Source organism: Drosophila kikkawai, chromosome 2L (genome assembly GCF_030179895.1).
Source record: "Drosophila kikkawai strain 14028-0561.14 chromosome 2L, DkikHiC1v2, whole genome shotgun sequence".
NCBI lineage: Eukaryota > Metazoa > Arthropoda > Insecta > Diptera > Drosophilidae > Drosophila > Drosophila kikkawai.
Window position 1 is genome coordinate 7,379,946 of NC_091728.1, and position 24,883 is coordinate 7,404,828.

Here is a 24,883-nt window from a genome sequence, read left to right on the forward strand (position 1 = left end):
AAAAGCATTTTGGCTGATGTGTTTATTTGCCACGCCTAGCTGAGGGCCACGCCCCCGCCCCTAAGCTCACATAGGGATACACACACAGACACGGGCAGACACAAGGACTCTCCTTCGCAGAGCATTATCCTGGCGCTCCGATATTACTGATAATTTAGTTGGTCTCTTGTGCTGGCAGCGTACATTTATTGTTTGCCATGTACCAATGGCTCTATATAGCAGCTCTAAGCGGGTGTCTCTGTGTGGGTTAGCCCGGCACAAGTATGGATGTGCCAGGATTTTTGGCCTTTTGCCAGGCCGACACATTGGCGTCCTTTTATGCGAAAATGAGTTGAGGCAATGTGTTGGGTTTGCTATTTTTCGCATGTCTCCCCATTTCTTTTTTTTTTTTTTTGCGCCCTTCTCATATCATTATGAAACGCTTGAATGGCTTTTTATGTGCACAAGTGTGAGTGTGGCAGTCGGTGTGTATGTATATGTATTGGCTGAAACCATGTACATATATACCACGGCTAATATATTTGGCTATTGATTTAGAGCGGCGATAAGTTAAATATTTAATAGATTCTATCAAGAATTTAATGCTCTGCTGGCGCAGAGGATGCAGGAAATGGTAGAGATTAAATGGAGTTGTAATACCTTCTTGGGGAAATATTAAGATAAATATTCATATATGCTATTTAGTGAGACATAAAGGAGAAGAACATCATATAAACTAGGTTTTTTCTATAGAATTAAGAGTTTGCGTTGTTTCCCTTTAATCGATTTTCAGGTCACAGTTAAAATAAATGTTTATGCTAAATTTTCGTTATTTTCCAATTTGTCTAATGCCAAAAAGTGCACAGACCCACACGCGTATCTAGTCTGCTGTTTGTTTAACAATTATGCAAACGCCCCGCACAGACATGCAAATACATTTTTCGGTAAATAAAACATTTTCGCGGCAGCTTTTAATGCCGCTAAATAACACAGAGCAGCAACAGTATATACGTACGGGAGCATAAGAAAATAAATAAATAAGGGAAAAGTGCACAAACATTTTTTGGGCAACATAAATTATGCCGAAGCATGTGCCGGCAACAACAGTCGGCGGGCGGGCAGGCAGACAGACAGGAGCAGCAGCAGCAGCCTCATCCGAGCCGCAACATCATTGTCGTTGACCTACAAAACGGCGGGGCTCCGGCGAATTTCCATTTCCATTTTCCCGTGGCAAAGTTTTCCGCGCAAGCCCGCGCAAATTGCGGCCAATTAATTAGCTGCAGTCCGCGGCCAGTCGGAATGTGTCTTCTGCCCTGTAATTTAAGGTCTGAGCGACACTTTAAGCATTTGCTTCTGGCCTGGCTTAAAACTGTCACGACCATGTTCAGGTGCCAGGCAGCCGAGAACTCGCTGTAAAATATTTACATCCTCACAGTGTGCACTAAAAGTGCATTTCCGGCAAGTATTTTAATTGCTTTTACTGTGGGTAATACATTTTTACTTATTATTGAAGGAATTTATTTAAAAAGTCATCAAATTATTTTAAGAGTTATTCCTGTATAGGTGATTATTGCATACTTTGGTAACGCACTGTATAAAGCTGACCAAGTGTTGCGGACAATAAATGTTTAAAAGAGGTTTTCACAGCTTTATTTTATTTGCTGAGTGAATCTTTGTTTGGTTTTTATTTTATTAACAATTCAAAAATAGGTCTGTAAAGTTATTCTAAAGTATTAAAACAATCAATTCAAAAGAAAGACAATATTCTTCCACAAACAATGAAAAATTGAGGAAGTTAATAGCTATTTCTCACATTCACTAAGTACTAGTAATTCTCTAGATTCACAAAATATTTATGGCAATTTAAGTTTCCCCTAATTTATAACAGAATCTTGTAACAATTGGCGCTTACGTAACATAATCCGACTAAGCCGCCAGATGCTAGCTCCCCTTTCCAAAACTTGGCCTTATTCCCACGCAAAACATTTAGTGCTGGGAATCATTAGAATACTTGCCTTGTTAATAAGATTACGCTGACGTATGCAGCACAAAATGCTGCCAAGTTGGGTGAAAATTGTTTGAAAATATCCAAGCTGCCAGCTGTGTTCGGGGGCACCGCAACAACCAGCGGAGTGGGTGGGTGAGCGCCGAGAAGCCACCCCTCCCTCGCCAAGTGGAAGCCACGATTCCGACCCGGGGTAACCTGACATTTAATCAAGGCACAGCGCAAAGGTAAACAAACGGAAATAAGCGAAACTTCCTGTTGCTGTCACCGGTCTTTGTTGCTTTTGCCTTTGCTGTTCCTGCTGCCTGTTTGCTGCCTTTCTGCGCATACGAAACGGAAATACAATCAAAATTGTGTAATGTTTGCTTGCCACCGGAACACTCTGAGAAAATTCGTAAAATAAATTCGAACAAAAAGTGTTTAGCTATCTGCTTGAAAAGTTTATTATTTCGAATTTTTCTTATAATAACTGAGGAGTTATAAAAAGGAATCGTATTAATTTATTTTCAGAAAAATTTAGGGATGTTAATCGGTGAGGAAATTAAATTGAAACAAAATTAAGATATTATAAGACATGCTGAATGTTGAAGATAATCAGTAGAAAATTATTAAAAGCTTAAATATTAGAATCGCCATATACCATTATTTTCTTTAAGCGTACCGGCAGCATCAGCTGGCAGCAGGAAATAGCTGATAGCCGGGGGTTTCGGGGGCCACAGTGGGGTAACACGTGCCAGATTGTGGTGAGGGTTTTTAGTTTCTTTTTTTTTCTTGGTTTTCACCCCAAACCCTCCATAAATGGGATTGTTTTTGGGCTTTGATGGAGGGCTTTTTTGGCTTTTGAGGTTTGCTGCGCCGCGCCGTGTGCTGACAGATGTGATCGGCGAATGTGGGGGGCGCTAATGAATTTTTGCCAACCATCGAGTGATTAGCATTATGCCAATTAAATATTTAATGCCCCCATTTATTTGTCATGCCGAAGCGGCATTCAATATGCAAAGGGAGAGCCGCAGAACAAGAAACTCACATCTCGACTTATTGCCTAACTTGTAAATGCAAATGGCTTTTCCGGGAAAAAGTAAGGGGGGGAAATGGTGGCGGGAGCGCGAAACATTCGACGAGTGTCAGTTATAATTGATGTTTTGACAAGTCAATTGTCAGCTAATTGGAGCGCATGTGAATCGAGGAATTGAAATCAAGAAATCAAGCCTGAGTTGTCATGTGAGGACTGACAGTGACGTGGATATAATTAACTTTTCAGCTGAAAGTGAAGGAGCAATTGCAAGGCACTAAGGCGATTCAAATTCATCAATAAATGTGCTTACTTTTTGGAACCTCAACAACCTTCATTAAACTTGGAAATATAAACTTTTATGTGGGTCTTTCAGCCCCATTTTAATTAGATATTTTTTGAAAAAGCCAATGCCTTTATCGAAAACTTTAAGTTCAGATGCCAATATGACGCCTACATTTGCCACGACAGCATGTAAATGAAAGTTTTGGAAAGTTTTTGGAAATTGTGAATGTTTTAAAAGTTTATAGCGAAAATGGCAATGCGTTTGATTCAAAAGTGGCTAGAAACAGTGTTCATTAAAATGTCATTCGTGGAATTCATTTCCTTTAAAACAGGAGTTTTTGCTCGTTAGGAAATCCATTTCTAAATAAACAAATCGATGGACATAAAATCCTCTATCTGTATATATATTTCAGGAAAATCGTTCGTCATTAGTGAGGGATCAGAGTCAGAACTATTCACACGCAATCTCTCAGTACCACTTCCTTGATTCATGGCCTCTCCTTGAACCAAACCTAACGAACCTAAACCCTTTCATGGCGATGGCAACGCCCATTTTATTTGCTCCAAAACAATTTTCAAAGTCATATTTTATGCCATCAAAGGCATTTGTCATTTATGCACAAAATGTGTGCCAATTTGGGCAAACAGTTGCCAAAACAGAACTATGTATGTACGAGTATGTTGTGTAGTTCGCTGCCAGAGTATCTGACGACACACACGATGTGAGGACTTGGTTGCTTGTCATAAAAATATGGGCAGAAAGGGTGAAGAACATAATGGAGAATGTGGATATACGAGCTGAGGAATGGGGCCAACAGCAGCCGACAATTTAGCAAACTTCTGTTATTTGTCTCGCTGCGCAAAAATGAAATAAATACAACAAATGTGTACGAGCAGAAAAAAAGGAAAAGAAAATGGTTATGCAAAAAGTTGACAGGACAGGAGCAATTTGATTTTGGCTTTAGTTGCCAGCAGCCGGCCTCCGCCGCCTGACTGACAAATTTTTGCCATTGCTTTTGGCTAATAGTAAAAAATATGCGCGATGGAGTTTCTGTGTGACAGCTCTCGAGATTGCCATGAATATATAAACTTGGCCGGAAAAATGTATATGTACGCATAGGGACATGTGCACCACCCAGTTCTTGGTTTTTATTTTTCTCCTCCACAAACAAAAAGTGTGAGCAAACAAGCGATATTATTACAAATGGTATACGGGAAATTTTGGATAAATTCAGCAGGAAAAATCCTAGAAAAGTAAAGATTTTTTTTTGAAAAATTTAATATATATATACTGTAAGGGAATTTCTTACATTTTACTCTTAAATAATATTTATAAAAAAAAGCAACCATCAAGTACATTTAGTTTAGAGTGAATCATGGTATATTTGGGGCATTGATTTCTATTTTAAAATTTAAAAAGGTTTAAAAATAAATAAATACTATTTAAGAAACAGGGTACTACCTAAGCGAATTCTTAATATCTTTTTTTTTTTTTGAGATAGAATCTTGTTATTTTTCCCTCAATGTTTGGTTTCTTTTTTCCTGTTTTTGAGGCCTCGTCAAAACGGTTCATGTTCTAAATGTTGTTTTTCCACATTTTGCTGTTGCTGGAGAATTGCCAAGCCATGTAGCTGAGATACGCACACACACACACAGAGGCCACTCACCCACACACCCATACTCGTGCACTTTGCGTTTATTGTAAGGCAATAAATTCGCAGGATAATAATTTCAGTCTGGCGTCATAGCAATGATAAACTGTAGATGATATATTATTGCGTTTTTAGTAGAATAAATAGCGACAAGTCCTTTGCCGACTCCTGCTCTTCCTGCTGATCCTGGCTCTGCCTTTGAGTGCGTGGCAGGATTTGGCGCTGTTTACCACAAAATACAGGCCGGAGCTCGGGCTAAGCCTCAGAGTACATAAATCTCATCGGCGGACCCTCTGCGTCTCTACTCCTCCATAAAGCCCTTTCACATGCAAAGTGTTGTCTCGTGTTTGCAGCCTTGCAGCCTCTTTCAGCCCCTCCCCCATATTTTTACTGTGGCATTTTAAAATTCTCCCCCGCCCCTGGGAGACCGCGTTTTTATGAGTTAGTGTGACGAGTGCTCATAAATTTGATGGCTAAGAACTGAGTGGCAGCATATATATTTATGCCTTGAATCCGGCTGAAATTTACAAGTATTTTGGGTGCTTATAAATTGGGCGGATGAAAGGTTGCGGTTGAGCGAAACCAAAAAGCAGAGAGCACGGATTACGCAGGAAATAAATCATGAAAAGAGCCTGGCAAAGAGGTTTTCCGGGAAGCGTTTAAAGTGTAGCAAGAAAAAGGATTGGGGAAACAAACTAAAACAAACAGAAGCTCCCTCTTATCTCAACCTATCAGGAAATGAAATATAAAAAAGGGAACCCACGCAAGCAATTGAAAGACGCATGAGACTGACATCGAAATTCGCCGACTGTCAATGGCAGGCACGCCAAGAAAACCAAAATTAAATGAAATTTTTTGTGTATATTGAATATGCACATAAAACGGAAGCGAAAAGAGTTGAGTGGTTTGCCGGGTTGGGGTTTCTTTCTCTTTTTGTCTGTGGGCCTGTGTTGAAAGGTGCTCGACATACCGATCGATTTCGCGAGGGATGCAGGCCAGACAAATATTTGCCAGCTCCTTGAAGGGTCTCGAGAGCCTTTGTCGGCTGTTTGATGTGTTCGATGTCCCAGCGTAATGTGATTGACTTTAAGAATCGCCGAAACTCGGCCATTCTCTCTGTATGCCCGCGGCGTAAAAAATTAAAACGAACGAAGGCGGCCCCAAAAACCACGGCAAATAAGCCAGCGCCTTCTCCTGGAGGAGCTGTGCCTTTTCCCGCTTTTCCATCGGCGGTCAATGGAGCGTTGTGCCGACTTATCCGACTGTCGTAACGTGAAATGAAAGCACGTAGCATTTTCATTTCGGTCAGTGTGCGGAATGCCAATTACAAGATGCGCCGGGCAGCCACTTTGCCAGCCAGGAAGTTCTACCCTGAGAGAAATATCGCACGGTATTGCGGGAAATTGCATAAGAAATTTCCTAAAAGGGTTTATTTCCTGGATTTTTCATTAAATTTGTATTAGGCATTTGATGTTGCTTGAACTAATTCAGATTTTCATTTTTAATTTTAAATGTTTTAAAATCTGTTCTTTATTATTTCATCTATATTTTTACTCAAAATTGCCTGAAACTTTTTCAAGTGCCTAGTACCTTGGAAATTCTTCTCACTGCTCTAGCTTCCTCGGCCGCAACTCATTGAAATGAGACGCGCAGTGTCGAATCGAGGAGTAGGCCCCATAACTGATAGATGCCTCTCGAGCAAAATTTTTAATAATCCCCAGCAGATGTGAGTGTGTGTGGAAGTCTGAGTCGCACAGGAGTACTTACGTATGCCATATTGGTCGTAGTGGACTCTACATATGAGGTGTAGAAACAGCACAGTGGTTGAAAATGTATTTTTTAGAGATTTTATCAGTTAGTTTTTTAAACTAGGATATTGCTTTCAAAAAGAAAGAACGGTTATTACAATTATTTCAGAATTAAGATATTATTTTACATATTTATCGGACTTTTATTCATTTTTCAAATATTTTATATAATTCTAATTCAATGTCCACTGTTTCCACCTCTGCTCCAACCGTTTGCACCTTTTTGATCAAACGAATTTCTGTGAGAATAAAGAAATGACGCAAGCACAGTCGCACTTAAAAGTGTTTTATTATTGTGGTTTGCTATTGGAATTTTAATTTTAATTTTATAAGCTCTGCGGGCGGAATTTCAAGCATCCTATAGAGTTTACTTTCCCTTTCTATTCCTTTTTTTCCCAAGCACTTCTCAGCTTGACTCTTCATCTGCTCTCAATTTCTCAGGCTTCTGTGTGCGAATAATTTATTATATTCATACGTGTGTGTCTGGGTGAGCTTTTCGTCCGCTTGTATTTCGCTTTTCCCATTTCCCATTTCGCATTTCGCTCGTTGCTAATGGCCTGCCCCCAAAAAGTATGCCACACGGCTTTGTCCCACGGCAGACGTGGCGGCTACTTGATATGCACACCTGGCAACGCCTTCTGCCCCAAAACGCTCCCCAACTCGGTAACTTTAAAGCCCAACACGCGCCTTCTCGGGTAACTAGCATAGAAAGAAAAAGGAAACAATGATAGAGAAAACAAAGAAAACAACAAAGTAGCCACGAAATGCCAACATATACTAGTAATCAGATTGAAGGATAAATACTTTCTCAAAACCTTTAAAATATATTCCATGTAAATCTGGGAAAGTCATAATCTTTATAAGGAAAAACGATTTGTTTTCCTTATAGCTTGAGTATTTGTAGCCCAATAATTACCTTTTTAGTTATTATTTAAACATCTTTCCTTCGCTGCTACGTAGCCCTTATTAAATAGTAAAATAATCAAGTGTAGCCCTACAACTAGCAGTCGTCATACCCCGTTTTCCACTTGAGGGTAGCGAGAGCCCACTATATATCACAATGTCAGCGCACTTAACATAGTTTATACCCGTGTCCCCGTCGTGTTCGTGCCTCTATCTCCTTCAGCTATATCTCCCCTCTACCTTGCACTTCGCCATTATGCACACGTCGCGCATAACGGTGACGATTATGTTAATGCTCTGCGGGGTTGGAGCACAGAGGGGGAGGGGTGCAGTGAGGGGGGGTGGCCAGGTATAACACCTTACTGCAGACTTGTTCTTACGCTGCTTGTCAGTCGCCTTGGCTTATTTCTGCGTTATTTACATGCCCCTAAGTAGTTGTAATGGGTGCTCCACAGTCGCGACAAAGTGTTGGCAATAAAGCCAGATCTCGTCCTTGGTTTTGGGCCATGGAGTGGCTATAGAAACTATGAATGGCACCGGCTAGTTTCTCCATTTTGGCATACGACAAACACTATTACGCGGCTCGTGAGGGGATTTGGCTAACGAGTGGCGGGTAATGAGTGACGCAAGTGAATTATACAACGTCCTGAATGGGCGTAGGATTTTCTTTTATGCGCCCAAAAATTCTGAAAACGCTGAGCCATTTCCATCCCATGAAACGTCATAAAGAGCGCATTGCGAGTCGCAGACCCGAAAAACTCAATTGCGCATGCAATGGCCGATGGGCGGGCGTAAAACTTTCAATTTGCGTTAATGGCATTAAATAAAGTCACACTCACACGCACACACCGGGCAGGGGCTGCGGAAGGGGCGACATAATGCCGGTAACGGAAACGGAAACCCAACCCGTCCAACTTCCATTGGCTAGCCACTTAAAAAAGGTTGCCAAAGCCGCTCGAATGGGTCCGTGTCCGTGTCCGTGTCGGTGTCATGGGTGTAAGTGCAGGCTGTGATGTTTCCCCTTTTCGACTTTTTTTTTTTTTTTTCTTTGTAAATCGCATTAAAAATCATTGGCGAGCCATTTGCAAGGTGGCCAAAACACGACACGAGCCGAACTGAACCGAAAAATAAGTAAATAAAAAGCGAGACAACAAAAAATAACAGCACGCATGGCAGCGAAAACAGTTTCGTTTTCGGCTTAAAGCACGTAAAATCTGGCCAAGAACAAAAACACGACAACAAGGGAGCCCACCAATCAGGCAGGAAAATAACATGAAATGTCTGGCAGCGGCAAAGGGCGGTCGGGGATTGTTGTTCTCGTACTTTAGATAAAGTTGCCGCTGCTGCTCGATGTTTGTGCATGATGTTTTTTAGACTTTGTTACAAACATTCGACATGCAATGCACGTAATGCCACAAAAACACAAAAACACACACACCAAAGCACCCCTACTCGCCTTCAAACACCTGGCAAAAGTTTTGCTTGTGAGACTTTTATCCCACTTTGCCTGTTGTGATATTTTCTTTCTCCAGTTCACTCTCTCTCGCTTGCTGAGAGTGTGATAAGTTTTTCTAAAAAGTTTGCCACGCCCGGAGCAGGAATAAGTATACAAAGTATATATTTTCCCCTAATCATCCTTAAGATATTTCAAATGCGTGCTAGTTTCAGAGATTTTAAGAAAATTTAAATGAAAAGTTTTTAGTCTGTGGAAATATTGCTGTTCCAATGGAATCTGTAAGAACTTTTTCTTGAAAATACCGGGAAAAATTGATTTTCAGACCTTTGAAAAGGGGTTTAGCCTGAAAAACTTTTAAAAACCTTTAGAATGTATACAAAGGTTTTTGAACTTGTCAAGGCGTCAGTTCTCACTTGTCTTTTAGATTATAATGTTATTTATAATATTTCTAATTACTCGTTAAAAACCGTATAATAGAAATAGTTTTCTTTAAACAGTATTAATTTAATAATTATTTCATCCTCAACTCAGTTTTCATTTTATAAATTACATTGAAAGGGTATTTAGCTGTTTCGTGCAGATTTCCTTGATACTTTTTCCATTTACCCTGATTCGTTGGCTTCTATTGTTGTGTTTAAAAGGAAGAAAAATACACGGGAAGCCAGAGAAAACTCAACCATTTGCCAGGACAAGGCTCAGATATTACCACGTCACGCATCCGCCCCGTGGGCCGACGTCAAAGAGTGTGGCTCACTTTTCGGGGCAAGGCCGAACGCATGGAACATGATTTGTATTTTACTTACATACCGTTGTGTAAATCACATACACATCCCACAACCTGCGCCACAGACACTTTAGGAGCCAGAAACTTGGGCATTTACAGAACAACAAACTCGGAACGGCAAACGGCAAACGGCAGGCAAAACAAATTCGAATCTCTCCCAGAGAACTCACTTCGATGTCTGCCCTCGACTCACTGCAGTAATAATAATAAAGGGAATTGTTATTGTTTTCTATTAATTTACTTTTGTTGTTTGCTGTTATTGCTGTTTCCTACAGTTCTTTAGTTGCCACTGCCACGTGTGTGTGTGCCGGTTTGAGCTGAGTGTGGGTTTTGTGTGTGCTCCTTAGTTGTAACATTTTTGTGCTGTTGTCTGCATTTAATTTGATTTGTTTGGTCTTGATTTTATCTGTTGAAAAATTGCCCAACCACGAGATCTGTGTCCGGGCGGGGTCTGTGCCTGGGAAATTGTCTGTCAGATCGGCACTGAAGTGAGTAAATTGATATAAATAGATTTAAATTTGTAAGCGGAGTTTAAAGAAAGTGGCAGGAGATTCAATTTGAAGTCAAGTTAAACTCACCTCTGGTAGCCAGGAACCTAGGGCCACTTAACATCTCAATGATTTCATACAAAGTCGAATGAATTTTGTACTAGTTTGAGCAGGTTGCAGGTTTATTAGGATATTTACGAATCAGTCCGGAGTTTTTCAAGTATTTTATATTGATTTACATTGAATATTGCTTGAATCACATTGAATTACATTGAATCTATTGCTTTAAAAATATCCCAGAGTATTTTAAAACAAGCTTCAAATTTACAAGCAGATCATCAAGATTTTAAGTCAAAGGATAAGCTGCATAATTTGGCCAAAAATCTTATAAATTTAATAGCCTGAGGGAGCTGAGACAAATTTCTTTGCCAAAGTGCAGTTCCAGATGGGAAAAGTACTTGGCATTCCAATAATAAGAAAAGCAAAATACTTGTGAACGAGCCTGCCCGGCCATAGGGAAATATTTCTCATGAAATGCCGCGCTTACATAAATATTTAAACTAAAGCAGCGGCATGAAAGGCATTTCTCTACCTGCTCTTAGGACTCGGCTAGAAATGGAAAATAAAAGCCTGAGCCAGCTGCCGGCGTTGTATTTGCCCAGCAATGAGTAGGAGAAGGACTTGACGGAGGAGCAGCAGCGTCTTCTACCGAATCCCTGCTTCTCCATCCCCGCTCCTAACACATTTCCATCGATCCTTGGGCGGCACGCTGACTAAGTGAGTGAGCGATGAATAAGTCGCTGTGCTTGTGTGCGTGGATGTGAATGAGAATGCGAATGCAGGGATGTAGGCCAAGCCAGCTGTCCTTGGGCCGGAAAAACGGAAAACGCTTTTCAATAGAAAACTCAAACTGGCAACATGTTACAGATTGCTTACTAAGACTCCAGCTTTGGCACACTCTCAACAGAAAAAGAGAATCAAAATACTGCACTGCTGAAAGGTTGAAATGAGGTTGAAAGTTCGGTGCAAAAAGTCCATTATTTTATAATATAGAGAAAGTGGAAAAGCGAAGGCCATATAGAAAAGTTTCGAATATAAATATTGTCACTTGTTAATTATAGTTGAGTCAAAATTCTTTAATATTTATTTCCCATTTTTGTATTTCCTGTGTGGTAATAATTTTGTTAGCCTTCCTAATTAAGGTAATTATCCTGACAACCCCTCGCGGCATAAGGATGTAATATTTATAAATATATATATCTACTCTAATCTCATTGTCAGCTAATCGCCTTTCAACTTTAATAATTATAACTAATGCCATAACAATGTAACAATTATTATAATGTAAATCTGATCTGTTATTTAAGTGCCATATTGGCCTATTTTGTCCCTTTTATTACAAGAATATAGCATAAAGCTTATTATACCCTTGCTGGGTATTATAATTTCAGTCAGAAGTTTGCAACGCAGTGAAGGAGTCGTTTCCGACCCTATGAACCATATATATTCTTGATCAGCATCAACAGGGGAATCTTTCTAGATATGTCCGGAAGAAATCGATTTTTTGGCCATTTTTGCGAAGTTTTATAAGGGGTTACATCATTAAAATTTTTAATTTTGATAAAAAATTGAATTTTCAAAATTCTTAAATGAAGTATGCAGATTTATTAACTGTAGAAAATCTTGCATAGAACAGTTTTCCGATTTAAAATTAATGCTATTTTGCCCGAGTTATGACATTTTTAATTTAAAAAAAAATCAAGAAGTTTTTTAATATAAAAAATCCGATTTTATAATACAAAATAATATTTTTCTAAGTCAAGGAATCATTTCCGACCCCATAAACCATATATATTCTTGATCAGCATTAACATGCGAATCTTTCTAGACATGTCCGGAAGAAATCGATTTTTTGGCCATTTTTGCAAAATTTTATAAGGGGTTACATCATTAAAATTTGCAAAAATGGCCAAAAATTTTGATTTCCTAAAATTTTAAATTTGGTATGCAGTTTTTTTAAATTAATAAAAACTAACACAAAACTGCTTTCCGAATCGAAATTAATGCATTTTTGGCTTAGTTACGATATATTTGAATTGTTACCTGCAAGGGTATACAAACTTTGGCTGGCCAAAGTTAGCTTTCTTTATTGTTTATTACAAGAATATAGCATAAAGCTTATTTTTATCTTCAAACTTGCAGTATAGTAATTTAGAAAACGTTTCCAGCTTGAATGAGTTCTGTCATCAACCGGATACTGGAAATATTTGATTACTTTTCCATACATTTTCTGAATGCTTTTCACAAAAATTGTTTAGAAAGTCGACGGCTTTCTGCTTTGTCGAATTTCCATTGAAAACATTCGTACGGCTGTCAGTCAATTGGCATTTGTTATTCACCGAGCTTGCCTCAATTTGCTGCACGCACTTTTGACGCCTTTCGAGCTGCAAGTTGCTATTGTTATCCCGGGGAAGAGGAGGGGCAAGTTGCGGAAGGGACGAAGACCAGAGCAGAACAAAACTGATATAAGCCAAGTGTCTATCTCGCATCTTGTTGCTGTCATTTCAGGCTAATGTCTTCGCTCCATTTTCCCTTTTCGTGTTCAATGTCTATCGTCATTCCCATTTTGTTTTCCTCTCGGCCTCAGCCACATCGTCGTCCTGGCATCGTCCTTTTCCCTCTGTTTCCCAACCAAACACTGCACTGAGTTGCTGTTCTGTTGTTGTTCGGCTTTTCCTTTTTTGCTGACACAGTTGGTAGTTTTTTGCCGCTCGTCCTTGATACACATCATTCAAGCCTGCTTAACGTGTCCCATCATATTAACTTGGCCAAGACGCCAGCGAATGTTTTTCCGCCACTGCTGAAATTTATGCTGAAAGAAAAGATACTGTCAGCCCGGGGTGGATTGAAGAAGACGTTTCTTTGAATTAATTATTTTATTAAAATGAACTTTCTTGTTTTCCACTTGCAGATCCTCAAACTGCGCGGAAAGCTCTTGAAAGGTATGTAAATGAATGTTGAAGATGATTCTCCGAACATCAACGAATCAAACAGGACATTAAAATTCCTGCACTCGAGCTAATATTGGGTGGGAGATTTTAGCAGAATGCTCTACAAAAGCCCTGAAAGTTAACAAGATATTTTGATAAATTCAAAGAAATTCATCCAATTTGAAGTCACAACATTTCTTAAAGATTTCTCAAGACACAAATATTTCGAAATATTAGGGCTTTACTTTGCAAACTTAATTGCCGAGGCCATGTACCATGTGTGCTCCGCAGAGTGTGCGGCAGACTTTCGGCTTAGCAAAGTGAGCAGCAAATTTTCCAGGATTTGGCCAAGTGCCCTGCAGCAGGCACGAACACCTGATTCCGGGGAAAAAAACCTGGCTCCACGGGTGGCTTAGGGGCCCGGCCAAGTTAAGCAGCTTATGGCCCCGAACTGATCAATAATAAACGAATTTAGTTCCGAGCTCCGGCCCATTATATGTAGGAGCCCGGGATGCCTGGCTGGCAGCAGGCGATTTCCACTCGGAAATGTATAATCCACAAGGCAAACTGCAATTAAAACGACTTAATTGTTTATTAATGCGCACTTCCCAGCCGGGGCGTGAAAAAATAAATTAATTAGTTGCTATTTTAAATATGGCGCAGACAATTTAAAATGCCACGCCAGTAAAAATAAAACTCGCTCCTTTCCGAGGGGGAAACTCCTTTGATTTATGCTGCCTGCACTTGTTCGAGGTCTGTTGGAGTCGTCTGGGCGTGGAAGTGGAAATGCAAATGGAATGGAACGGGGGACAGCGCTGCATCGAGTGGAGCAGCCACTTTAATTGCTCGCTGGATTTTCACACTAAGTCCATGTTTCCTGCAAACAGCACAGAAATAGCCCCTCGAGCTGGCGAACATCACGAACGCGCGAGCCCAAGAAATGGGGGACGGGAGTCCCCGAGTTCGAGGCATGTCGTGCGATGATTAATGAGACAATTTTTATGACATCGCACAGTGGGCGATGCATGTAATAGTCCGCCGACATAAATAACCCAAATGTGGAGGCATTAAGTGGAAATGGGCAAATATTAAATTGATTACTTTACCACAGCAGCGGAAGAAAAAAAGTAATGACTGAATTCTTTGATAAAATAGAGATGCTCTTTAATCTTTAAGATAGAAGGTGTAGCTAAAGATTCTTTATAGTTTTACTGTTTACGAATATACATATATTATATATGATAAGCTATAAGTTACGGAGTTTGTTAAGTTATTCATTTTAAGATTGATTTTAAAATAGAGATATACACGTCAAAATTCTATTTATATAGAAAACAAAGTCCACATATGCTGCCAAGTGCATTTGCGATATTAAAGTGAACTGTCTAGTCAGCAATGCAATCAATTCGGCTGTCACTCGAGAGGCCATCCCCAACCACTGTGCATCTTCTGCAGACTGTTATCCGAGGGATGACTTGTCGCTGGCACATGAATAACATGAATTGTGTTATGAAAAATGTACGACAGAAGTTCGGGCGGATGGATGGGTTGGGCCACAGGGATATTTGGGGGATTTCGGGGTCTGATGCCATCATTACAGAGCTGAGCGATAAGCGACGTTGCATGCGGCGACACAACTGACGATTGCAATATGATGGATATATGCTGGATATATGTATGCATGGTATGGAATTGATGTGTCACGTGGGTGCAGTGCTGTTGACTTTGAGGGATTTATATGGAGAGCGCTGACAGCTGGCAAAAATTAGCTGCCAGTCGGCAAACTTCTCCGATTGCAGATGCTAAAATGGGTAAACTCGTCCTGGCACAATTAGCACAAGTCCAAAACTTTGCGACTCCGACAGCTAGTGCTTACCATTATTATGGCGCTGGCTGGTTGTTGGCCATTGCTGGCTGCATGCATAATGCGGCGAGGAACTCAAATTTTGAGTACGAAATCCCAAAATGTCAGTGGCCGGCAGCCGGCAGCCGACAGTGGAAGGCTGTCAGGGGACAGGACATCAGACAGGAGCAGCTGCTGCCTGCCAGCTTGCCAGTTGCCAGTTTGCCAGTTTGCAGCTCCCTGCCTGTGGCAACAATGCAACAGAGCACTCAGCAAAACTGCAGCAGCTCTCAACGCTCTCATTATTCAAATGTGTTTTTCGATTTGGCCAAAAGTTCTTCTGAACATAGTCAAGGATCACTCAGAATAAAATGCAGGGTCTTACGTACATATTCTAGTTTGCAGAAACCGTTGCAATTTAATCAGAGCTTAAAATACCCATAAAAAGTTACTTTAAAGCGTACAATCTTAAAACAAAATAAGTTAATATATTGCTTAAGCGACTCAAATGCAATTATTAACGGATAAAATTGTTCTATAAGTATCATTTCTTCCATTTGATTTGTTTCACAGTATTGTTTTCGTTGAAGTTTTAAATGAACTGGCTCTGCTCTCTTTTGTTGCTGCTGGCGGCGATCGCCTCTACAGAACAGCAGAAAATAAACGACAATTTTACGATACAATGCACGAGTTGGCCAGTATGCAAAATGGTTTCCTTGTGTTGCATATAAAGCAGTTGATATACATATATCATTATAAAACCATCCAACCACCACTTAAAACAACTGTTCTTGAAATAAATAATTACAATAATTAACCTTCAGTCCCCAAAAGTCAACTTTTAAAAAATCTGTATGGAAAATATAAATGGCAAATTGGTAAAAAACATGAATATAGAATTTGTTTTTATTTTGCAAGAATAAAAATACATAGTTTTTACCTGTCATTTTAATAAACACCGTTAAACAAAGGACTTTTAGACAGAATGCTGAAAGTGCCTCTGCAGTTAATAAGAAAGATTATTTTGTATCAACAAATACCTAAAGTAAACATTAATTAGAATCAGAAATATATATATACATTCTACTTTGAGCAATATTTTTGTAGTTTAGTTATAGGTTACCCATTCTTCAACCACAATTTCCAAGTAGAACTGCTCTGCATCCGTGGAATAATCCCAGCTTTTTTTCCCAGCTGCATACCGCCAACTTGTGGGTTATCTTCTCACCTGTCTTGCATTCTCTTCCCTTAATCTCCCACCACCACCTGTCACCCCCTTCCAGTTACCTGTTCTATTGCCGTAACAAATCCATTTTACCTGTCAGCTTTAACGCGTAAGCAAATGGCAAAACGGCAGCAGCTGGCTAAGGAAGAGAGCCATGAGCGCAAAAAGCGCAAAAAAACACCAAAATGGAGAGCTATCTACATACGTGAATGTGAAGGTGTGTGTGTGTATGCTAGGGGTGTGTGCCAGGTGAGCGGCAGGTGAGAGGGGCTGCTCTGATATATTGCCAAGGCGCAATTAGAGCGCAGACCGCAGAATGAAACGAAACGCTGGCAACGCCGTGTAAACAAGCCACAATTGCGCTGGCAGCCAAGAAGAAAAGCGAAATAAATGTGCTGGGTTAGACTCTATGATGAATACCCTAACATTTTCCATGCTAAATATTAGTGAATTCAATAAAATAAATAAAGGAAACTTCTTTAAAATGTCTTGGAGTCTAACAATCTTTCTTTCATTCATAAAAGTAAGGGAAAACTTGGGCTTAAGACTTATAATCTATCAATAGCTTAGATAGTACAAACCAATATTACTATTTTTATACCCTTGCAGGGTATTATAATTTCAGTCAGAAGTTTGCAACGCAGTGAAGGAGACGTTTCCGACCCTATAAAGTATATATATTCTTGATCAGCATCAACAGCCGAGTCGATCTAGCCATGTCCGTCTGTCCGTCTGTCCGTCTGTCCGTCTGTCCGTCTGTCCGTCTGTCCACCTGTCCGTTTCTACGCAAACTAGTCCCTCAGTTTAAAAGCTATCTGAATGAAACTTTGCATATAGTCTTCTATATACTCTCACTGCTATATATGTCGGAACGGGCCGGATCGGACGACTATATCATATAGCTGCCATACAAATGTCCGATAAATTTTTAGAAAAAAAATTATAACTTTGCTGTTTTTCAATATTTTTGCACCATTTTTTAGATATGGCCATTTTATATTATTTCTAAATTTTGGTAAAAATTTTATGAAAATCGGACGACTATATGATATAGCTGCCATAGGAACGATCGGGAAATTAATAGGAAAAAAATTATAGCTTCGTTGTTTTTCAACGTATTTGTATCTACTCTGAGATATAGGCTTTTTTTATTGTTATAGAATTTTGGTATAAATTTCATAAAAATCGGACAACTATATCATATAGCTGCCATATAAACCGATCGGTAGATGTATACAAAATGTAATGCTGGGAATGCAAAACTGTAACTGTCAAACTGTAAACATAATAAGTATAGGTAAAATGTAATGAAATAATATTTGCAAGGGTATACAAACTTCGGCGTGCCGAAGTTAGCTTCCTTTCTTGTTTTTTTTTGTATTTTGTGCCATATTTACCCCTCTGCATTCGAGTTGGGGAGAAATTAAACGAAAACACAGCATTCGCGAGAGATCAAAGCAGATGCGACAAGTCTTTGGGGATCCGAAAATGTTCCAAGCTGTCCGGGATGGGAAATTTAAATTAGTTGCATCGTTTAGCAGGGAAACAGGATGGAAACTAAATGCAAATAATAACTGGAACTTGAGCAGATAAAGATTTTATATGGATTTAGTTTCCCCTTTCAGAAAGATCCCATTTTCTGCAGTATTTATACCAAATCAAATGCATTGAAAGAGTGCCATTTGTAATTATATTGATTATTTTGCACTCGATTCATGGCGACACTTGACCACACAGAGAAGTGAGCAATAATGGGACCAAAGGAATTCAATGAATCAAATTTAATTTCCAAGAAAATCGGTGGAAAGCGAACAATTGCTGAGAATAATGAGGCAAAATCGCATTAGATGCGGCAGCATCTGCGAAAGTCTCTAATTGTCAATGGCTAAATAATTGAGAGCCAGAAGCTAAGGAGGCGAACGGAATGTGGATCTGGCAAGGAGAAGGCAAAGTGAACAGAACGTAATAGCATTAAGAAAAAATCCAAATGAAAATCACTTTAAATGCTAAACAGATGGTCGCTGGCAGAGGCGAAATAAAAACACATAAAGCGCCCTCGGGCCTTTAAGCATCCATTAAAAATTTAATAACTTTGGCCCGGGCCAAATGCAATTTTGTGAAATTTTCTAGCAAAATTAATTAGTCAAACAATCCATCAGGGCCGCCGGACCTTAACGTGGCCAAGCCGGCAAATTATGCTAGTAGGAAAAAGGTACGAAGGCAGCGGCGTGAACGTGACCATAGCATCCGCAGTGCGGCCGGAGGATTTTTCATTCAAACGTTCACGTGCGTAGCCCAAGCTGGCAAAATATTGACCCGGCCAACAGGCTTGGCCTGAAAAATGGGGAAAACGGAAAAGGGACAGGGACAGGGACAAGTGGGACAGTGGAAGTGGAAGACAGACGTCCAAAGCCCAACACTTCAAAGGCCGCACCAAAATGTAATTTTAATCAAAAATTGTTCAGCCCCAGGAAATCCCAATACATTGCGAACAACGCAAGGGAATTCAGCCTGCTAATCCTTCTTAAAGGCAGGCGGTGGGCTTACGTGAAGGATATTGCGACGCATTTAATTTCCATATATTTATGGCACAATCAAGCACAAACAGAATCCCTAACGAAATTTCAGCATTTTAATTTTATTTTCTTTCATATTTCCGAGGTCTCTGAGTGAGAGTTGATGAGCATATAGGGGCTTCTAAAGCCTTAAATCATTATTTTCAACATGTTTATTAGAAATTCTGTATATAAATATCAGAGTTTGGAAGAGAGCTTAGCTTTTGCTCTGCTGTTTTGATTACTTTCAAATATTAAAGATAAAATAAGGGATATACCATCGAAATTTCCAAGTAAATTGTCTCTTACTAACCTTAAAGTCACTTTTAATGACATGCTCAAGTGCTACTTCGTCCTCCTTGAAGACTAACAGGTCCAGACAATTTTCCTGTTTAATCGACTTTTGTGCTGCACAATCACTACCCCAAAGCAATGTCAATGCAGAGCAGAGAAAGGACCAGACAGAGCGAGGGGCTGTTTGCCGAGCCACAGACAGGACAATTAATTTTTAATGCAAGCCGCTCGGTAGATCAGCAGCAGAGCCGGACACAAACAAAAACGGCATCGTTGGGGGCAAGTGGCACTGCTAATTGCACTCATTCACACGGCAAGCGACAACAAAGGCGGCGGTCTGAGGAGCAACGGGAAAATGGCAGCAACAACTGCAATTGCTACGAAAATTGCAGCAACTTCAATGGCAAGTCGGGCAACAAGAGAGCCGTCGTCTGCTTGACGCACGGAAACGGAAGCGTTAGTTGCAAGGATATGTTGCAGTGCCGCACAATAGTGACAGTAACAGTGGTATGAACTTTCTTTAAGTTTATGGAAAATGTATTCATATAACATTGAGATACATTGGTTAAAAAATTTAATTAAAATTAAAGGCAACCTAAATTAGACAGATTATTTAAGGCTTTGGAGAACCCTTTTAATGCTCTTAAAGCAACTCTTTAGTGAAATATCTTGAGTTCCCTGTCCAGAAGTCCTTCACTTCCAACAGCATATAACAATCGTGGACCTAATGAGATCACAATATGACCCACTGTGCCTGCCGCCGCGTCTGTGTGCAGTGCAATTACGTGCCATTGAGGCGGCCCCATTGTTGGTGCAGTGCAGATAGCAAATAGTCGCATCCAGAGAGTCCGGCGCTTACATCCGCCGCCCACGCAACACTCCAGTGTCATTGCCTATTTCCGGCGTAATTGTTATGCCAATTTTTAGGGCCAGCCAGTGTGTGAAATTAAATGAGAGTCAAATAAAGTCGGGCGTCCCGAGAAGAACGCATAAATGCGGTTAAATTTGCAGCGTTAAATGTTAACAGTCGATTTTCCAATGCATACAGCACAGCCATAAAAATATCAGCGCGTATTTGCCTGCTCCCTTCTTCTTATCTACTTGAGTCCCCCTAAAACCCTAACCCGATCCCTTCTATTAGCCCCCTCAACCGCGACGCCACTGACGTTCCTCGTCATCATCATTCCGGCTTAGACTTTGGGGGAGTGCAAATTGACAATTTCTGTGAAATTGCACAAATACGAGGCTGTGCTCCAATTTTTTATGGCAAATTACCCAGCCGCATGTGTGGATAGCTCGGGGCGCGGGGGCGTGGCTTCGCAAGGATCTCTCAGGCAGGAAAATGTCATAAAAACGTTTGGCAGACGCTCGGCTACGGCAGGGTTTTTATGATTGGTTTTTAGACGGGTTTCCTCCCAAAAAGCGAGGCTGCAAAGGAGGAAAAATAAAAGGGAAAAATAAATAAAATATAAACTGCGTTATGTTTATGCGCAAAAAAAAAAAGGACAAGGCGAGCAGAAAAAGCTATCAGGACATCATCAGCCAGCGTATAATTAAACATTACGCAAGGGCAATAAAAATGCGAGACAAAAACCGAAAGGACTTTTGCTGCATTTAAATGATCCTGAAAAATGGGATAAAAGTATACGGCCTACGTATTTGTGATAATGGAACGGCCTTTTGTTTTGTTAACAAAAAAGCAACACACATTATTAGGGTAATAATTAACCAACAGAAATTAAATGAAATTCCAAATTTTAAGGGAAACAATTTTAAACCGAAACCTTTTGGTGTTCAAACCGCAACTTGGAAACTTTCTTGACAATGTTGTTTTACGGGGGAAATCAAATAATATGAAAAACAAATTTGGCTCAATGCTATGCAAAAATATTTCCCCTCGACAGCTGTTGTTCTTTGGGGGAAACTTTTTGCTTATATTAAAAAGCAATTAATCTGCATATAAGAGTACATGGAAAGTTAATAAACAGCACAAAAGGAAGTCGTCGAACCGAGCAACTTTCTCGCCTCTGTTTAGTTGTGTTTTGACAATTTTTTTTTGGTAGAAAATCCGTTTTGATATTTGTTTTCGATGGCCAAAATGTTTCACGATATTTGCGAAACTTTAAAAGCAATTAAAAAGTTTGTGCAGTGCTATGATTTCCCCGGCAACGCCGTTTCCCCGGCTGTATACCTTACGGCCAAAATGAACTTTCCGGGCAGCAGCTGCTGTTGGCCAAGAAAGCGGCTACATTAGGGCTCACACACACACACATATACATAGTACTCGTAGTATAAACATAATGATAAACATAATACGCCGCTGAGTGCCTGGAAGTATTCTTAATTCTGTGCAACTTTAGTGCCTTTAAGTTGCAAGAAAAGGGAAATCCCCTTAAGTGTGCGCCGGACCCTGGAAAACTTTTGGCCAACCCAACCACTCCATACCCACCTCAGTGGGTCCCGTTCGTTTCTCTAAGTGCACATGCCACAAACAACTTAAGCTTCGCTAGGCAAATGTACATCGAAATGTGGAACTCACTGTCGGCAGGACGAAAGCGCCCAAAGGAATGCCGGCAGAGGCAGAGGCGAACGCAAAAGGCGTTTATTTGCGTTTATAATGTGTGAGCTATTAAAATTTTAGAGGCTGTTAGTGAGGGCTGCCAGGGGTGTGTAGACGCACTTGAATTAAAAATGTTTCTGCAGCAGCATAAAACGAAAATTAGTTGATTTTTTATACGCTCTGTGTGTGTGTGTGGGGGCGCGAGGCTCTTAAAGCTTTTAGGGCGGCAGCAGCTGCTGCAAAAATCTTTTAAGTGAAAATCCGCACAACGCTTGTGTTTGGATTACATTCATATTCATATATTTGTACTTGTGTTGGCGCTTGTGTTTGTGTTGGCAAGCGTAAAGTGGAAATTAACATAAAACAGGCGGGTAAGCAACGTGTACACAACATAGATTCGAAGTCGTGATGCCCTCGAAGAAACCGGATGCCTTAATTGTGCAGAAATAAAGCTCAAATTTCTTCTCTCTATGAACTATAATCTCTGCTGTATTAATTATGCAACCAATTTACTGACTCGGCCCAAGGACCCTTCATCGCTGCACTGCAACCCGCAGCAGAGCTTAACGAACCCAAAAGTCCCAGCATTTTTATTTACTTTTATATAAATATTTTTTTGCTGTAAGCCATGGCATTTTTTGCACCTCTCCGGATTCAGCTGCAGCTTATTTTTGATGCATATTTTATTTTGCCATTGCATGCGTAATTTTATTTGCTGCCACGCCCATCTCTCCACGGTGCTGTTGTTGCGGCTAGTTGCGGGCTCGTAATTCGCAGAGCAGGTATAAGTTTTATGACCATTGCTGCGATTTTGTTGCTCCTGCTGTTCAGAGAAGTTCAAATGGATGTTTTTAAGCCATATTTTTACATTTTTGAGGGTTGATAACGTAGCAATATAAATATTATATATTTTAAATTAAAGTTACATTATATAAAACACTAATGCAAAGGATATTTTAGTTGTGCTAACTTAAGCTATCACTTTGTAATGTAATATTTTAAAAAAATATTTAAGAAGATATATATTTTAAATAATTTTAAAAATATATAATGATTTAGCTGGTTTATATATGCAGGTGTGCAATAAGTATGTTTTTTTAAAGTTACTTAAAATATCCAGAATTAACTTTCAAAAAATAAACTCATATTTCCTCTAAGCTATACCTGACAACACTGATTCTGGCTGATGGCACAGCTCTCTCTCTATTTGGTGGATGGTTGTAAAAAATGTATGCATTCTACAACAAAATGCTGCTTGTTGTCGCCACTGTGGCTGCACCTGGGCGGATGGTTGTCGTCGTCGTCGTCGTCCTGCTGCTGCCAGGATATGCACGGCAATGTGCCAAATTAAGTGCTCTGCCTGCCAAAAAAGGAAAAGCGAAAAAAGGCATGAGAAATAAAGGACGGAAGGCTGCGTCCGGACGTCGCTTAAGTTGTGATGTAAATTTTAATTTCGCCATGTTATGACATGTTCCTAGGGCTCCTTTGAAGTCCTTCCAGGACTGACTTCACGTTCAAGTGCAAATTAAAGAGGCCTACCATGGCTGGAGCCTTTTGAATTAGTGTTTGGCAAATTTAGTAATGCAATTTGTTGGCCTTCCATGAAGCCTCCCCCGAGTTGTTTACTGCGGTCTGGCTTCTCGTTGCCAACGGCAACTGGCTAACGCCTGCCAAATTGGCATTTTAACGCAGCTGTTGATAAGTTTTTAATTAGCTTAGGCTTATTAGGCGGCACTTTAGTCGGGCCACGGCAATAAAACTGTGCGGTTGCACAAAGACTTTCCGAGCTCAAGCGTTTAAATTGGTATTAGAGAATAGAAAGTGGCCTAAACTTGATGGAGCAATTTTCCAAGTTACTACAAACACACAACAACTGTGGTTTTTAAGTACAATAAATAACACAAGTGGAATATTTAAATGTTATTTTCATTTTATTCTCTACATTTGGGTGATTATTTTACTTCCAGCACGAAATATATTACCCATTTTATTTAAATAACATAAATAACTGCAATGCCGATAATTAATAGTGTTATTGACAAAATAAACGTCCAGGCAGCTAGGTCAATAAATCTCCCTCTCTCTTTCGCTTTTCTCTACAACTTGCACACTTAATTATCACGTATACGTCATGTTGTACATACAGACGGCCAAAATAACTTGTAAGCTGCAATAAAATCCTTTTTCACACACAAATTATCCAACACGATTGCCAGAGCCATCAATATTTCAAAGGGATTTCACAGCAACCCGATAGCACAATCAATTTCTTATGAAATTTTCATCTGCTCGTGAGTGAAAGGTCAATTTGGTGTAAATGCCTATTGATTTTTTCGGAGCAGCCGCTGGAATGAAATTGAAATTATTTCCAATGACAGCAGTTTAGGGGACGTGTCAGAGCCGGGCCATTGCAAAAATACAGGAAGACATGTGAAAATAAAATAAATATTTATCTAGCCCGTATAATTCCGGTAGTAGTAGCCGGGCGGAGTTGAACAAATCTCTCGAATTGCCCAAGGCTGCTACGCTCATGTCGTCTTATTAAATCACACAAAATAGAAAAAGTTTCAGAGACTTTTCCGGGCCAAGTTGAGTGTTACACATTCAGCAGAGGTTGAACTGCCTCTTGGTCTCCTCGACTGTCAAATCATTTTGTGATAAGGATATAACAAATGGGCGCACGCACACAACTGCATGCCAGGATTTTCTATCTCGTGTCTGTGTGTCTGCTTCATAACTGACAAATGAAAATGTCAAAAAATGTTTGCTGAAAAGCTACCAACCAAATGGGAAAGAAAATATTCCATTTTTCTATGCTACCGCTCCGAAGTTGGCCCGAGAGATGTTTCCCAAAAATTTAATTAAAATTTCATTCTGGCTTAAACTCACCAAAAACGGCAGCAAACCACTGGAAAACTCTTAAATTAACAACCAATGGCAACGTTTGGAATTGTCAAAGCGGCATTTAAAATAATTGTTTCCAGAAAAATCATATTAATTGGCTCGTTTAGAGATGTCTTCAAGAAATGTGTAGGCTCAAAATA

At 39.9% G+C, this 24,883-nt stretch overlaps 1 protein-coding gene across 5 annotated transcripts in view; it reads left to right on the plus strand.

Annotated features, from left to right (window-relative positions):
* kek2 (kekkon 2) overlaps nucleotides 1-24,883 on the plus strand; it is a 45,969-nt gene that overhangs the window by 13,534 nt on the left and 7,552 nt on the right. The window contains exon 3 of one of the 5 annotated variants that reach the window (XM_017177351.3): nucleotides 13,344-13,374. The exons of 1 other annotated variant lie outside the window; for it this stretch is intronic. The gene's annotated coding sequence lies outside the window, so the exon portion shown is untranslated. Of the gene's footprint in view, nucleotides 1-13,343; nucleotides 13,375-23,574; nucleotides 23,759-24,883 lie in introns of those variants that run through there. 3 more of the 5 variants (XM_070284147.1, XM_070284159.1, XM_070284162.1) reach the window with 3 other exon arrangements.